We start from the raw sequence: 18,680 nt of genomic DNA on the forward strand, positions 1-18,680 counted from the left end.
TTTGTTGTGTGAATAAATGAATGTATATACACAAAGGATGTAAGAGTGTCTAGAATATAATAAGTGCTTAATAATTATGTATTGGCTTCCTTTCCCTTCCAGGAATTAGCACGGGCATTGCCTCCTCCCATCCCCCAAGCTCAGGTGAGTGTCCTTTCATCTTATAATGTTTTCACATTTTACACAAGTCCATAAATTAAGGAAACACCACTTATCTACTTCCTTGGGCATAGAAAACTCTGCCTGAAAATGGACAGAAAAAGTATCATTGGATGAAATCTTGTTGCAAACCAATATTCCAGTGTTCCATGTGGTTTTCCAGGACTGTTAATAGGAACTATGTTGGGAGTAAAACAACTTGACAAGTCTGAAAATGTTGGGGAATACTGCCTTAAACAGTTTTCTTTACTCTGGGACTTTTCAAAGCCCTTACTATTCATATGCACATGTCTGAATCCTCCATCCAAGAGCTTAACCATACACAGCTTCCTAGCCACATTTGATCAGAGGACCCTTTGGTCTCAGAATATCTCAAGGACCTTGTATTGGTATAACTCCTTGGGAAATGTGTTTATCTAATCATTAGCTAGAAGAGCAGACACAAAGCAAAAAGAATTTATTTTTATAGGACAGTAAAACGCTTTTCTTAGGTCAGGGAAGGCTTATTTAGGAACGAGATGTGGAGTTCTCACAACCCAAGACAGTCATCGAGGAAATTTCATTTCAATGAAGCATTTAAATGAATGAAAACAAATGAACATAAAATAAGTATATAATAACACCTTGGGAAAATTAACCATCTCTCCATTTAACATCTGTCACAGATAATCGTAGCAACTAGATTGATTATGGAACAGGAAACTGGAAGTTTAAAAAAGAAGCAGCTGAGTTTGCTTATATCACCTGCAAAGGGACTACTTTCTTTGGCAGATTAATATCGCACAAAGGTTTGAAGTTTCATTAAGGAAGCCTGGCTGGATGATGTTAACAGTAGGTTACAGAATGTGTGTGTGTAATCAAACAACACATTGCATTAGGCTATTAGAAAGTATAATGGCATTATACACGCTTTCTGGATTGTGCTATGCCTTAAAGGACATCTTTTCACAAGGAAACTATATAACATTGTGGCATATGTGTAACAATGAAAATATAATCAGCACATTAATTATAAAATGACAGGTAGATTCCTATGAATCATGATTTGGTGTCAGTTGGGATTTTTTTCTCTGTGCAATTTTATAATACTTTATTGTCTACTGTAGTTTTGAAAAGTATACATGTTCGCATTTTCTGAAAGGCCTGATTGTGTATAATGGAAGAATTATTTTTAAGGAACAAAGCCAAATAGCACAACCAATACCTTAAGTTGAATTCTCTTTAACTTAAATTCTATATCAAGGGGTGTCCACACCTGCAGATTATACTCCTGTACATGTAAACTTCCTGTTGAAAGCAGGGCAGAGTTAACAACTGGATCAACTTGGAGAGTTGTTGTTTTTTTTAAGCAATTAGTTTTATGTTCTTTTAAAAAACTGCTTCGTTATATTTTGTACATCTGTTCAGGGATTTGATGATGACGTTGGTAAATTTCCAAATAGTTGTAAAACCAGGGAATGCCAGTTAAGCAATAATATAACCCACCTGTGGGTGGAAAAAGAGGCTTTATACAATAACAACCCCCCAAATCCCTTTAACAAAAGAATTAATTCTGCTCTGTGAATAAATGGTTCTGCTTCAGGTGAGGACATCAGACTCTGTATTTTTAAAGAAGATAGGCTGTAAGTAGTTCAGAAGAGACTGACCAAAATGATAAAAGATTTGGAAAACAAGACCTATGAGAGAAAGTTAAAGCATGGGAATATTCATTCCAGTCAAAGGGGGCTGAGGGGAGATATAACTGTCTTCCTAAAAGTTAAATGATGTTACAAGCAGAAGAGATATTAATTATCATTAGTAGAGGAAGAGGGCAGTTAGAAGAAAAGAACTACACCTGTTCTACTTAATATTTGGAACAATTATTGTAATACAAAGAATATTCATATGATGGAGTTAAGTGCCGGGAAAGTCTAGGCTTTGCAGCTGTAGAATCAAGAGTGAGTTTTTCTCTTTCTGACTTACTTCACTCTGTATGACAGACTCTAGGTCCATCCACCTCACTACAAATAACTCAATTTCGTTCCTTTTTATGGCTAATATTCCATTGTATATATGTGCTACATCTTCTTTATCCATTCATCTGTCGATGGACACTTAAGTTGCTTCCATGTCCTGGCTATTGTGAATAGTCCTGCAATGAACACTGTCGTACATATGCTAACACATATATGTGGAATCTAAAAAAAAAAAGAAAGGTTCTGATGAACCTAGAGGCAGGACAGGAGTAAAGACGCAGATGTAGAGAATGGACCTGAGGACACAGGGAGGGGGAAGGGTAAGCTGGGACAAAGTGAGAGAGTGGCATGGACATATATACACTACCAAACGTAAAATAGATAGCTAGTGGGAAGCAGCCGCATAGCACAGGGAGATCAGCTCGGTGCTGTGTGACCACCTAGAGGGGTGGGATAGGGAGGGTGGGAGGGAGATGCAAGAGGGAGGGGATATGGGGATATATGTATACACATAGCTGATTCACTTTGTTATACGGCAGAAACTAACACAACACTGTAAAGCAATTATACTCCAATAAAGATGTTAAAAAAAAAAAAAACAGTGAGCTTGTAGCAAATCCTTTAGAATGAATTTGAAATACTTTGAAATCAGTCTGTGGTCTGGCAAATGGGTTGGAACTCAGCTTTTCTGTTGAAAATGACAGTGTGAATTCTTCATTGCTACAATAATTTGTTCAGTCCAGAAGAAAATATGTATCAGGGCATTCATAGATCCATAAATCCTTCCTAAGGGACAAGCATCAAAATTCAGCATAAAAATATTTTAAAATATTTAAATTACAAATTACTGATGTTTTCAGTATGGAAGCATAATTAACAAATACAAGAGCTTTGTATAACTTTGAGTTTCATTGGGGAAACCACACTACTGTCAATCCCAGACCATATGGTCCACGTAGAGTTCATCCCACTCCCAACTCTGGGCATGAGTGTGGGACAAGGAGTGTGCATTACATCCCTGGTCACAGTGATTGTTTCAGGAAAGGACATTGAAAGCCAGCCTTCAGTCTTGTGGTGGAACTATTGAAAGGATGACATCCTCTTTGCTTTGTTACTTCTCAGCTGGTAGAAAGTAACCGGGAATTGATGGAGATTATGCCACTGCATAGAAAAATTTGCCTTAGGATGAAGAGGAAAAGTAAAGCAGAAAGATGAAGAGAGAAAACAGGACATTCATAGGATAGTATGGGAAACCCTGGTTGGATAGTTACTCATTAATAAGGAGTATAATTTAATGCTCAAAAGAGACTTCTAGATTTTAAAAGCTGAAATTTAAAGCAAACTTAGTTCATCAAAGTATATGTATAGAATTCTTCATGTGTTTATATGTATACATATTTGCATAAAAACTTTAATTTTTCTCGGTTCTGCTTATGGATAAAGATTCTGCTTATGGACAAGTATGAGCTATTTGCCCTTTGCTTTACTTTTGAAGAACAAACAAAAATTTGAGTCCGTATGCAATGTTTCCACAATGAGAGTTTAGAATATGTTTTAAACAACCGCTTAGAACAAACTATACTAAGAAAGGAACTATCAGACTTAACAGAAACAATCCTGGCAAACAATTATTTTCATTGGAGCACTGACAATTATGTAAATGTGTCTGGAACTGCAGTGGGCACCTAATTATGACACCTAATTATGCCAATTTATTTATACACCTCCTTGAACATTTTATTTATAACTCCCCCACTCATTCAAAGACAAGGTAAAGTAAGAAGGCATAATCCAGAGATAACTGCCTCATCCTTGCGATATGAACACAATTCATCTCTATGACCCTTGACACTCTGGGGTGAGCCCTGCTCATGGGAGGGTTCGCTTTTCTCCTATCACTTTGTGATTTCAGGAGGTGAGCATATGTGACTGTGGCTCGGGCTGAGGCAATGATGGCCTTAGCTATCCTAGAAGATATACCTAGCAGAGGGAGCTATCCCATCATGTCTTACTTAAGCAAAAAGTCACCATCAAGCATTCTTTCTACTACATGTGAGCAAATTATTCTATTCTAAACCACAAATAGAGTGCAAATAACCGAAGAAGTAAAATGAACATCATCACCATATCACAGGGTCACTTTCTGTCATTTAGATAGGATTTTTTTCTTTTCTTTTTCTTTTCTTTCTTTTCTTCCTTTCCTTTTTAGAACCCAATGACATTTCTTGGAATTAAATGTCATTTCTTAACTTTCGTAGATGAGAGTTATGACCACCTATTCAGATCAGTTCCCTAGAGGCTCTGCCTCTAAGTGATTTATTGGGGGAGGGATGTCAGATAAGGGGAATGAAAGAAACAGGTGTGTCAAAGGAAGGAGCCAAGCAAGGAGGTGAACTCTGTTAGAGGCCATCCCCAGTCTGACCAAAGGGGGGGCGCTCTGGAGCATGAGTTGTGCTATAGGGTCGGTCCCTCCTTGAGGCAGAAGAGCTGGTGTTTGGTATCCCAGGGTGATCTAGTCATCTGTCTACATCTGGGGGCAATGGGGGTGGGGATGGGGATTAGGGATTGATAGCCTCCCAGGCCAGGAAGTTCCCTTTTGACCCCCGAAGTTCCGGGGACATTCGCCCAGTCTACACTCCCAGCAATGGGGGAACGAGAACTGAATGAAGCCCACACAGCAACCTCTGCAGGATCCCAGCAAATGGGTGGCTGGCACATCACCCAGATTGTCCTAAGGAGTTTAAAGATTGCCCCTTATACCACCAGCATGGACTTCAGTTTGAGAAATGTGAAATTAAGCTTTAAATAAACTCTTTCCTTATTCTTGAAATGCTGAGATGATGCCGAAAAAGGCTAAAAATATGGGAAATTCTAGGCCTTTGTTTATCTATAAAATAAAGAGATCAAAAGATATGTTCTCTGTCACTTCTGAGCCCTTCCAATTCTAAATGACTTTCAAAGGACTTTTTCTTTCCAGAATGTCTGCCTTACTCTAGTATTCTAAAATATCTAATTTTTGCCTGCATAGTGCATAGCTGAGGCACCCAAAGTAGCATAAAGGAATCCACCCAGGTCGCAGGTTGCATCTAGACACTTGAAACTCAAAGTGCGGTCTGTAGACCAGTAGCGTTACCAGGGAGCTTATTAGGAATACAGCCTCCAACTCAGACCTATTGAACCAAAATCTGCCTTTTAACAAAGATTCACAGGAGATTCACAGGTATTTTCAAGTTTGAGAAGCACTAAGATATAGGAACTTGTTAAAATAAACTGATCATAACTTGACAAGCCCTTCAAATTTGGGATCCTTTGGCTAGAGACAGAGTAGGGAAAGGGACTGGTAGCTAAGAATTGAACTAATTAAAATCTCCCCAAACAGCTGGAATTGAACCATTTTCTGACCCAGGTGAGAGAGGGAAGGCTGTCTTGAGTGGACCTGTGACTAAATCACTCATTTTCATCTTTGTATTCAACTGTGAAAATATTTGTGTAAATTATGAGCCTTTGTAACCTATGACATGCCTCTTCTTGCTCCTATTTTGACAAGTCAGGGGAGGTTTCTGAAGGAAACTATTCCACAGCCTCTACTAAAACTTAGAAAGTCTTACTTTCATGGGTTACAGGAAGCAGGAAACCAAATAAATTTTGACTGCCAAGGAAAGGGAGAGGGAATTGTTCTCATTCAATGGTTACCAAATCATCAATCGTTCTAAATGAATCCTCTTTCCTCACACTTGGGAAGTACCAAAATGCACTTGAGAAAATGTCCTGGAGAAAATCTAGGATGTAAGAGCTGTTATTTGTACTCATAGGGGCTATCACCTCAAGAAGTTAATATTCCACACCCAGTGATCAAGCTTAGGATTGCCAGGCGAGTTGGAGTTCTTTACAGTCTGTAATATTTGGCAAGATTCATGGGGACTCGGTAGGCCTAAGGGCACCCATATATTCCACACGATGCTTTTCAAAATATTATCAACTTTTAAAAAGATGCAAATATGCATGAGAGCTATAAATTCTCCTGTTTTAAATATCATGCTGTCCCTTTGGGAGAATCTCAGGGGAATAGATAATTACTTCTATATGGGGAAAAATGAATCACAACATTTTTTGATGCATATCTGTACTCTTTTGGCAGGTCTCTGGCATGAATCGCAGTAAATGGATGAAATGTTTTCTGAATTTTACTAGCACAAATATACTATACCTCAAACTCAGAAAATATATGTAAGATAGGGCAAGATAAAATATTTCTGCTCCACCCATTCTATTCCTCTCAAAAGTATAATATAGAAAACAATAGAATAGACCAATATTCCATCTCACTTGAAAAAGATGCCCAAGAACAAAGCCTTCCACTGATCAACAGCCTAGGACAAGATCTATTCAGGGTGGAAATAGACTATTAGAATTTTTAAAAATTTCTAAAGACCCCTTAAGCTCCTAGATAGATCCCATGGAAGTCTCTTGGTTTTCCAATGTCATGTATCATATGTCTTTTACTTGGCTAGCTTTCTGAGGGAGTCTTAAAAGGAATAAGACCTTGTGTCTGCTCTTAATAATGTAAAATTTTAATGGAGGAAACAAACACTCAAACCAATATTTAATTTTAAATCAGGCATATCTCTGTTAGATAAATGAACAAAGCACTGTAGATGTACAGAGAAGGAGGAGGTCTCTCTGCCGAGTCACAGATGGCTTCCCAAAGAGGACAGTCTTTAGGAATGAGATCTCTCCAGGAGGATGAGCGGAAAAGAAGCTTCCTAGACTAAAAGCAAGACTCGGATAACAGTAACAACAATAATAGCTCATTTTTGTTGCAAACTTCCCACGTGCCAGAGCCTGTTCAAGCACTTTTCTTGTATTAACTTACTTTAATCTTCACAACATCCATAGAAAGTACCTAATAATATTAGCTACACTTAATACATGAATAATTGGGGGCCCATGGATATTCATTTGTGAAAAATTACACTCATAGTCATGGAAATTTGTGAGAGTGGTGTTTCCAAGCACAAAATAATGTCAAGTATGATGGAAGCAACTTGAACGTGGAGGCAAGAAGGGAGCACTCTTCAAGCAAGGTCATGGGCGACCTTTTCCTCAGGCTAAGCAGCCGGGACTTTATGCTGTCAGAGATGATGATGTCATAAGGGTTTTGAAGCAGAATGACTCATAAGACTAGTTTTTCAGTGAAAACTTAGTGACCGTGTGGAGAACGAATTGGGAAAGTGTCAGACTTCCTGCGTTGCATTAGGGGACTGCTCGTATTGCTAGGCATGAGAAATAATAAATGTTGGGACACAAGGTAGTGAAATTGAGAGGTATTTCTCAGGCACTATAGGTAGGTTTTGAGGAATCATTGATTGGTGGGTTCTTTAATTTACATAAAGGGGTTCAAGATGACCCTTAAATTTCTAGGCTGGGTTTCTAAATTAGACAAATGTCTAGATTGGATATCTATGTTTCCCCAAATAGGAGATGGAAAAAGAGGAGCCAGTTTTAGAGAGACTATGTAGATTTTTTGTACCTTTGGAGTTGTAACTGGAATGACTATGGGATATCCTGATCAAGGCTTCCAACAGACAGTTGGAGATAAAAGTATATATGTCTTCACATATACACACACACATAGACACACACACACACACACACACAGATTTGGGGGCTAGACACTCTGTTGTTTATCTAGTCAGTCTCTCAGTTAAAAACGTTGTTGTGGATATCACTTGTAGGGGTTGGGTTAGGATTGGTACAGCTCTTGTGGCTGCTGAGAGAGGCAGGAAGATGCTTGTGGGCATGGACATTCAGTGAGTCTTTTAAGGACTGCCATGTTGCTGACATGGTCTTGGTGCTCTGGCCTGGTGTCAAGCCTAAGCCTCTGAGGTGGGAGAGCAGAGTTCAGGACATTGGACCACCAGAGACCTGCTGGCCTCACATGATATCAATCGGTGAGAGCTCTCCCAAAGATCTCCGTCTCAATGTTAAGACCCAGCTCCACCCAAAGGCCAGAAAGCTCCAATGCTGGATGTCCCATGCCAAACAACTAGCAAGACAGGAACACAATGCCACCCATTAGCAGAGAGCCTGCCTAGAACCATAAGTTCACAGACACCCCAAAACGCACCACTGGATGCAGCCCTGCACACCACACAGACAAGATCTAGCCTCATAGAACAGAACACAGGCACCAGTTCCCTCACAAGGAAGCCTACACAAGCCACTGAACCAACCTTACCCAATGGGGCAGACATTAAAAACAACGGGAACTGCGAACCTGCAGCCTGTGAAAAGGAGACCCAAACACAGTAAGTTAAACAAAATGAGAAGACAGAGAAACAGACAGCAGGTGAAGGAGCAAGGTAAAAACCCACCAGACCGAACAAATGAAGAGGAAACAGGCAGTCTACCTGAAAAAGAATTCAGAATAATGATAGTAAAGATGATCCAAAATCTTGGAAATAGAAGGGAGAAAAAACAAGAAACGTTTAACAAGGAACTAGGAGAACTAAAGAGCAAACAAATTATGATGAACAACACAATAAATGAAACTAAACATTCTCTAGAAGGAATCAATAGCAGAATAACTGAAGCAGAAGAACGGATAAGTGACCTGGAAGATAAAATAGTGGAAATAAATACTGCAGAGCAGAATAAAGAAATAAGAATGAAAAGAAGTGAGGACAGTCTCAGAGACCTCTGGGACAACATTAAATGCATCAACATTCGAATTATAGGGGTCCCAGAAGAAAAGAAAAAGAAAGGATCTGAGAAAATATTTGAAAAGATTATAGTTGAAAACTTCCCTAACATGGGAAAGGAAATAAGCAGTCAAGGCCAGGAAGTGCAGAGAATCCCATACAGGATAAATCCAAGGAGAAACACTCCAAGACACATATTAATCAAACAATCAAAAATTAAATAAAAAGAAAAAAAATTCAAAAGCAGCAAGGGAAAAACAACAGATAACATATAAGGGAATCCCCATAAGGTTAACAGCTAATTTTCAGCAGAAACTCTGCAAACAAGAAGGGAGTGGCAGGACATATACAAAGTGATGAAAGGGAAAAAAGTACAACCAAGATTACTCTACCCAACAAGGATCTCATTCAGATTCAATGGAGAAATTGAAATCTTAACAGACAAGCAAGAGTTAAGAGAATTAAAAGCCACCAAACCAGATTTACAACAAAGGCTAAAGGAACTTCTCTAGGCAGGAAACACAAGAGAAGACAAAAACAAACCCAAAACAATTAAGAAAATGGAACATATATATAAATAATTACCTTAAATGTAAATTGATTAAATGATATAACCAAAAGATATAGACTAGCTGAATGGATATAAAAACAAGACCCATATATATGCTGTCTACAAGAGACACACTTCAGACCTATGGACACCTACAGACTGAAAGTGAGGGGTTAGAAAAAGATGTTCCATATAAATGGAAAACAAAAGAAAGCTGGAGTAGCAATTCTCATATTAGACAAAATAGACTTTAAAGACTATTACAAGAGACAAAGAAGGACACTACATAATGATCAAGGGATCAATCCAAGAAGGAGATATAACAATTGTAAATATTGATGCACCCAACATAGGAGCACATCAACATATAAGGCAAATGCTAACAGCCATAAAAGGGGAATTGACAGTAACACAATAATAGTAGGGGACTTTAACACTCCATTTTCACAAATGGACAGATTATCCAAAATGAAAATAAGTAAGGAAGCAAAAGCTTTAAATGACACCTTAAACAAGATGGGCTTAATTGATATTTATAGGACATTCCATCCAAAAACAACAGAATACACTTTCTTCTCAAGTGCTCATGGAACATTCTCCAAGATAGATCACATCTTGGGTCACGTACCAAGTCTTGGTAAATTTAAGAAAATTGAAATTGTATCAAGTAACTTTTCTGAACACAACGTTAAAAGACTAGATATCAATTACAGGAAAGAAACAGTATAAAATACAAGCACATGGAGGCTAAACAATCCACCACTAAATAACCAAGAGATCACAGAAGAAATCAAAGAGGAAATCAAAAAATAGTTAGAAAAAAATTGACAATGAAAACACGATGACCCAAAACCTATGGGATGCAGCAAAAGCAGTTCTAAGAGGGAAGTTTATAGCAATACAATCCTACCCAAGAAACAAGAAAAATCTCAAATAAACAACCTAACCCTACACCTAAAGCAATTAGAGAAAGGAGAACAAAAAAAACCCCAAAGTTAGCAGAAGGGAAGAAAACATGAAGATCAGACCAGAAATAAATGAAAAAGAAATGAAGGAAACAAGAGCAAAGATCAATAAAACTAAAAGCTGGTTCTTTGAGAAGATAAACAAAATTGATAAACCATTAGCCAGACTCATCAAGAAAAAAAGGGAGAAGACTCACACCAACAGTATTGGAAATGAAAAAGGAGAAGGAACAACTACACTGTAGAAATACAAAGAATCATGAGAGATTACTACAAGCAACTGTATACCAATAAAATGGAAAACCTAGAAGAAATGGACAAATTCTTAGAAAAGCACAACCTTCCGAGACTGAACCAAGAAGAAATAGAAAATATAAACAGACCAATCACAAGCACTGAAATTGAAACTGTGCCTAAAAATCTTCTAACAAACAAAATCCCAACTCGACGGCTTCACAGGCGAATTCTATCAAACATTTAGACAAGAGCTAACACCTGTCCTTCTCAAACTCTTCCAAAATATAGAAGAGGGAGGAACACTCCCAAACACATTCTACAATATCACCATCATCCTGATACCAAAACCAGACAAGATGTCACAAAAAAAAGAAAACTACAGACCAATATCACTGATGAACATAGATGCAAAAATCCTCAACTAAATACTAGTAAACAGAATCCAACAGCACATTAAAAGGATCATACACCATGATCAAGTGGGGTTTATCCCAGGAATGGAAGGATCCTTCAATATATGCAAATCAACCAATGTGATACACCATATTAACAAACTGAAGGACAAAAACCATATGATAATCTAAATAGATACATAAAAATCTTTTGACAAAATTCAACACCCATTTATGATAAAAACTCTCCAGAAAGTAGGTATAGAGGGAACTTACCTCAACATAATAAAGACCATATATGACAAACCCACAGCCAACATCATTCTCAATGGTCAAAAACTGAAACCATTTCCTCTACAATCAGGAACAAGACAAGGATGCCCACTCTCACCACTATTATTCAACATAGTTTTGGAAGTTATAGCCACAGCAATCAGAGAAGAAAAAGAAATAAAAGAAATCCATATAGGAAAATAAAAGTAAAACTGTCACTGTTTGCAGATGACATGATACTATACAAAGAGAATCTTAAAGATGCCACCAGGAAACTACTAGAGCTAATCAATGATTTGGTAAAGTAGCAGGATACAAAATTACTGCACAGAAATCTCTTGCATTCCTATACACTAATGATGGAAAATCTGAAAGAGAAATTAAGGTAAGGAAACAGTCCCATTTACCATTGTAACAAAAAGAATAAAATACCTCAGAATAAACCTACCTAAGGAGAAAAAACACCTGTATGCAGAAAACTATAAGACACTGATGAAAGAAGTTAAAGATGATACAAACAGATGGAGAGATATACCATGTTCTTGGACTGGAAGAATCAACATTGTGAAAATGACTATACTACCCAAAACAATCTACAGATTCAATGCAATCCTTATCAAATTACCAATAGCATTTTTCACAGAACTAGAATAAAATATTTCACAATTTATATGGAAACACAAAAACCCTAAATAGCCAAAGCAATCTTGAGAAAGAAAAATGGAGCTGGAGGAATCCAGCTCCCAGACCTCAGACTATACTACAAAGCTACAGTAATCAAGACAGTATGGTACTGGCACAAAAAGAGAAATATAGATCAATGGAACAGAATAGAAAGCCCAGAGATAAACCCACACACATAGGGTCACGTCATCTTTGATAAAGGATACAAGAATATACAATGGAGAAAAGACAGCCTCTTCAATAAGTGGTGCTGGGAAAACTGGACAGCTACATGTAAAAGAATGAAATTAGAATACTCCCTAACACCAGACACAAAAAATAAACTCAAAATGAATCAAAGATCTAAATGTAAGGCCAGACACTGTAAAACTCTTAGAGTAAAACATAGGCAGAACCCTCTATGACATAAATCACAGCAAGATCTTTTTTGACCCACTTTCTAGAGAAATGGAAATAAAAACAAAAATAAACAAATGGGACCTAATGAAACTTCAAAGCTTTTGCACAGCAAAGGAAACCATAAACAAGATGAAAAGACAACCCTCAGAATTGGAAAAAATATTTGCAAACGAAGCAACTGACAAAGGATTAATCTCCAAAATTTACAAGCAGCTCATGCAGCTCAATATCAAAAAAACAAACAACCCAATCAAAAAATGCACAGAAGAGCTAAATAGATATTTCTTCGAAGGAAATGTACAGATTGCCAACAAAAACATGAAAGGATGCCCAACATCACTAATCATTAGAGAAATGCAAATCAAAACTACAATGAGGTATCACCTCATACTCGTCAGAATGACCATCATCAAAAAATCTACAAACAATAAATCCTGGAGAGGGTGTGGAGAAAAGGGAACCCTCTTGCACTGTTGGTAGGAATGTAAATTGATAGTCACTATGGAGAACAGTATGGAGGATTCTTTAAAAACTAAAAATAGAACTACTATGCGACCCAGCAACCCCACTACTGGGCATATACCCTGAGAAAACCATAATTCAAGAAGAGTCATGGACCGCAATGTTCATTGCAGCTCTATTTACAATAGCCAGGACATGGAAGCAACCTAAGTGTCCATCAACAGATGAATGGATAAAGATGTGGCACATATATACAAGGGAATACTACTCAGTCATAAAAAGAAACAAAATTGAGTTATTTGTATTAAGGTTGATGGACCTAGCGTCTGTCATACAGAGTGAAGTAAGTCAGAAAGAGAAAAACAAATGCCGTATGTTAACACGTATATATGGAATCTAAAGAAAAAAGGTTCTGTAGAACCTAAGGGCAGGACAGGAATAAAGGCACAGACGTAGAGAATGGACTTGAGAACACGGGGAAGGGGAAGGGGAAGTTGGGATGAAGTAAGAGAGTAGCATCGACGTATATACACTACCAAATGTAAAACAGATAGCTAGTGGGAAGCAGCTGCATTGCACGGGAAGGTCATCTTGGTGCTTTGTGTCCACCTAGATGGGTGGGATAAGGAGGGTGGGAGGGAGATGCAATAGGGAGGGATATGGGGATATATGTATATATATAGCTGATTCACTTTGTTATACAGCAGAAACTAACACGACATTGTAAAGCAATTATACTCCTATATAGATGTTAAAAAAATTAAATATATATATATATATATGTATATAAACAGTGTTGCAGGACCTGAATGCTTCACTTATTGAAGATCCTTAATAAATCTACAAGTGTTTGTTGAAAGAATGTCTGAATTCTATCGCCAAGGAAAAGACAAACGTTCTGTGGCTTTAATCCACCTTACAGCTTGCCTTGATATTTCAAGGAAAAAGTATTGCCCTCTTTTCCAAATCTGAAATGTTGTTTGATGGGGTGGTAAAATTTGTTGCTCTTCTTTTCATCATATTTTCGGGTTTTGCAGGATGGGGGCAAGGTAAATGGAAAAAGTTCTCTTTCATTGAGTGGCTGTAGAGACGATATTCAGATAGGTGTAGAAATTAAATTTACAGTTGATGTAAGTTGGATATAAACCTTTAAACTACTGCCTATGTGAAAAAATCTGCTTTATCATCTGCAATTGTTCTAAAATTTCTTGAGAGCTACCTTTGTATTTTTATAAAAGCCACAGCCACATCCCAGAGCCTCCCATTCCTTCCTGAATGGAAAGTGATCCTGGGCCAAATTTAGCCATTCAACAAATATTTATTTTCTAAAACATCTCACAAGGAAAGACCCCGACAGATTTTTAAGAGCTTATCGACTCTTTGGATGTCCTAAAGATGGGTGAATCTCATGGTAAAAGCTATTAAGTTTTTAAAAATACATTCACTTATACTAAATATAGTTGTAGCCTGGAGGCAAGGCTTATTTATATGATGCTTTTCACTCTTGTCAAATATTAGTTGAAGTCCCACACACAGTGCCAAATAGAAATGAAAATCCAGTATTCCGAGGCAAGGTTTTCTTTTCCCTATTGTCATTCCTCCACTCCAGTGCATGTAAGACATTCCTCTTGCAAGTTGCTGGGAGACAGTTCTCCAGACAGTGTAGCTTGACTACTATAACAGCAGTGAGAGTAAGGCTCAGAAGAAACTCAAAAGATAAAGAGGAGAGAGAAAGTGGCGTAAAGCGGAAAGTGATTCAAATCGAGGCCAACCTCCTAAAAACAACAATAAGAATATCTTAGGGGGGAAGAAACCTTCCAGAAGGAAGGAATGCCCAAATGCTTAAAACAAGGCAGAAAGTCCTCTATTAAAACAAATGGCATATTATAAAATGTATTCAAGTGGATATGAAAAGGACAAAGAGAAGATAACATGCGACAATTGGATATTTGAGGAAATCCACTTCCTGCTGAAATATGAAAAGGAAAAGAATGTACTCTCTTTAAGGAGAAAAGTATCCTTGTAAAGGATATGCCTACTGGGTTCCCTGTCAAATCCATTGTAGCATTATTTCTTCAGACTTGGTTTCTTATCATCTACACGAAGAGGGTCTTGCTGTTTAGACTTTGGTCTTAGTGGAAAGAACAAAGGATTTGAATCAGCCTGTGTGGGATGGATGTCCAGACTCTGCCACTTTCTGCAAGTGTAATCTCAGATGAATCTCTGAGGCTTTAAATCTCTGTTTTCTCATCAGACAAATGGTAAACTTCACCCACTTCTTATGAAGTTAAACTATGAGCAGCCAGGAGAAGCTACACTTTGCCTTGTCGGATTCCATTTGGAAAAGGTTCTCTCAAGCGCCCACTGCATCATTGACAACTTCAGAATCCAAGAAGCTGCCTGAAGAGTTTTTCCAAAAAGCAGTTTACAGCAACCTGTGCTGAGAATACCGTAGAGACAACTAAAGGGGAAAGAAAGCGTGTAGGAGCATGCCCTCTGCTCCTTAAACTAGCCTAGAAACTGATGAAACAGAGTTCTTCTTTGGGTCAATGGTAACACAGTGTTTCACTCTGAAAGGTAACAAGATAGAGTATGCATGAGAGCACTTGGAAAGCAGTAGCAATTTTTTTTATAGTAATTGCCTTTTATTGATTAAGAAATGCCATAGTTTTGAAGATGGGAAATTAACAGTTTCAAAAAACAGATATAATGTGTTTGTACTATACCCAGCAGGTCTACACATTTACATCTGTGCCAAATGAAATACCTTTTCCATCTGTCTACCTGCCATTCTAGCTCATTTAGAGCTCTTCCATTCTAAAGTCCCATCCTTTCAATGAGGTGTTAGTTGTTCATTTCATTTGGCTTGATTTTTCTTTCTCTTTACTCCCTTTTGGGGTTGAGGAGTGACTTGAGGACATAAATGGGCAATCTAGGATGCCATCTGAACATCCTGTTTTATCAGTTTAGAGATTTGGTAGGGCTCCATGTCAGGCCCTAGAACAGATATGGTTTTGGTTTCAAAGTAAGTCATAAAAACACTATAAAGGGCTGAGCAGTAGCTCTTTTTAAATACAAGACATTGTTTCTGAAGCCTCCGGAACCATGTATGCATGTACCATGTCATGCTACCTTTGGGCAGTGTGCATCTCTTCACTGGAGGTCAGATGCCTGAACCCCTACTAGACTTGAATGACTGAAGCTTCTATTATTGTCTTCATGGATCCAGAGACGCAAGAACAAATAAAACCCAAACAACTGTCTCCAGCAACAGAGAATCTTTAACTGTGCATCATGTGGCAGTGGCATTACCTTAAGACAATTATCCAGTGTATAAATGTTTATTGCCTTGCTGTTTTAAGATGCACAATGTAAGATTAACAATCGTGGTGGTTTTTTGTGGGTTTTTTTTGTATAAATGCAATATTTCTGCTATTGTGTTTGTGGAATTCAGCTAGATAATAATTGATTCCGTGACAGGGATTGGCTAATTTGCCAACAGTATAGTATAAAACACATTTATACAGTCAATTACACCCAAGTGCATGGCCTATTTGCTTTATAATTTCATAAACTTGCCAGCAATTTAAATAAAAAAGTTCCATTAAATTATCATATCATGTGATGGAATGATATTGCCAAGTATATTAAACCATGTGTGTTCAGCCAGAATTAATTAAATATTATTACTTTTTTCTTATTAACACATTGAACTTACCCTTCCTACTCTCTACTCGAAATAGAAGCCTATTAGTGAACAAAGTAAACTTAAGGGCAAAGTTTAAACATTTTCCTGAGGGTGTTTCATTAAGAACCCTGGTTCTTTTGTTTAAACATTTGCTCTTGGTAAATGTACTTGTATTGTGAAAATATTTTATGTTCTTAGATATGAATACTGGAAAAGTTTAAAGAATACCTTTACTTGAATTATTCAGGTATTCAAAAAGGTAACATTTACATCTTCAGCTTAGAGAAAGTCATGATACAAATTATTTCAGTATTACTTGTTTATAATTCTATTGTTATTTGTAACTCCATGAATCTATCTAATCTTAGTAAGGGAAAGATACAAGACTGGCTAGTTTAGCAATTCAAAAATGAATAAAATATAATACTTTCCGATACAGAAGATACCTGTTTCATATGAGATAAATTAACCAGGCCTCCCCAAGGGACTTATAGTTCAATAAATCTGCAGTGAACACCAAGAATTAAACTCTTAATATCAAAGCCCTTGTTTTATTTTATGAAAAGCAAAACATAGAGGTGAACTTCTCCTGGACACATACTAATTATGCTAATAAGGTGCTCATGATTATACACTCGCTTTGACCTTTATTCCCACTCCTGTTTTTTGGTCCATATCATAATTTACTAGGTTGCCCCACACTGTACTCCTTTGGGATTACAAGGCTTTGGTTTTTTTCCTTCTTTTTCTTCTTGTTGCTTTTTTATTCAGTGTGTTTTGATTTTTATTTCTAAATAGTATTTGTTATTTCTCTTATTTAATATATAGAAACATAGTTTTATTCTCTTATTCATAAAGCAAAACATGCATATCAGTGAGAGGTAAACTATGGCCATCAAAGGGCGAAGGGACATGAGCTAGAAGCAGAGCATGAGCTCACAGAATTTTTTAAGAGCTGGGCAGTAGGACTCACAGCAAGAGTCATGCCATGGGAATGCTTGGGTTTCATGCCATCTCTTCCCCTACAATGAATCTATAGCTAATTCCTCCCATGCCTTTGAGTCACTCTCTTTCACCTCAAAACCCTGGGAGAAAGAGTGTCATGTGTGTGCCGTATTGTTCTGGGTGAAAAAAGGAAGATCTGGCCTCTTCAGTACCCTCGTGAGGGTGGGCACTGGCCATAGCCAAGAGGCTCATGGCAAGGATCCCCTCAAAAGGAGGATTAAGATGAAAAGAGAAAAGTGAGCATTCGAATGTTACGCACGCATCCATAATACAGACAATTCCTGACTGAAGTTTATTAATGGTGAAAACTTGAAACAATAGGAAAGTAAATAAAATTAAAAAGTGAAAATGCCTTCATAATTGGAAAACCAGAGATCAACAATTTTAATGGCTTAGTTTATATCTTCTAGTCTTTTGTATTTACATATATAAATATAGCTTGCTATTTCATATTCTGTATATTATTTTGTAACTGTTTTTAAACTTTAAGTATTAAATACTAATCTTTTTCATTTTAATGTATATAGATTAGTCCAGTCCATTTTTAAGGCTTCCTAATATTCCATTGCTTGGATTTTTCAAAATTTATTTAACCAATCTTCTATGGATGGGTACTAAGACTATTTTTTATTTCCCCACTATTGCAAATGTCTTTGCACATTCATCTTTGCCTTCTTCTCCAATTATTTCCTTAGGAATAATTCTCACAAGTGGAACTTTTAGGTCAAAGGGTATTCTCATTTGAAAGATTTTGCCAAATTGCCCTCCAGAAAGATAGTGACAATTTACAACCCCACAAACAGTATGTGAGATACAGTCATCAACATCATCAAAGTCTTCATGATTTTTCCTTCTTAATCACCAGAAAGGTGTGAAAAAGACCCTACACTTAAACATAAAGATGTATAATTACTAGCACTTACCTTAATAAGGCAGTGCTTGGAATTGGGTAAGCATAACTTCAACAGTCTCCTCAGACACAGCAGAAAAAAATATGGCACATATTTAATTATCGTAGTTGGAAGAACCTACCTTGAATAACAGTGTAGACAGGAATCTTTCACAGACTGTATATTTTAACTTGCTTCCTCTGTACTTTGTTCAACATGGTATTACTTTTTCCATGGAGATGACTTTAAATTTATATAATTGTATACATCAAAGCTGTGCGTCAGCCAGAATTCTGCTTTTTCGTGGTGAGATAAGATAA

This window comes from Delphinapterus leucas, chromosome 4 (genome assembly GCF_059928025.1).
Source record: "Delphinapterus leucas isolate spDelLeu-1000000601 "Yukka" chromosome 4, BTC_Dleu_Yukka2, whole genome shotgun sequence".
Lineage (NCBI taxonomy): Eukaryota > Metazoa > Chordata > Mammalia > Artiodactyla > Monodontidae > Delphinapterus > Delphinapterus leucas.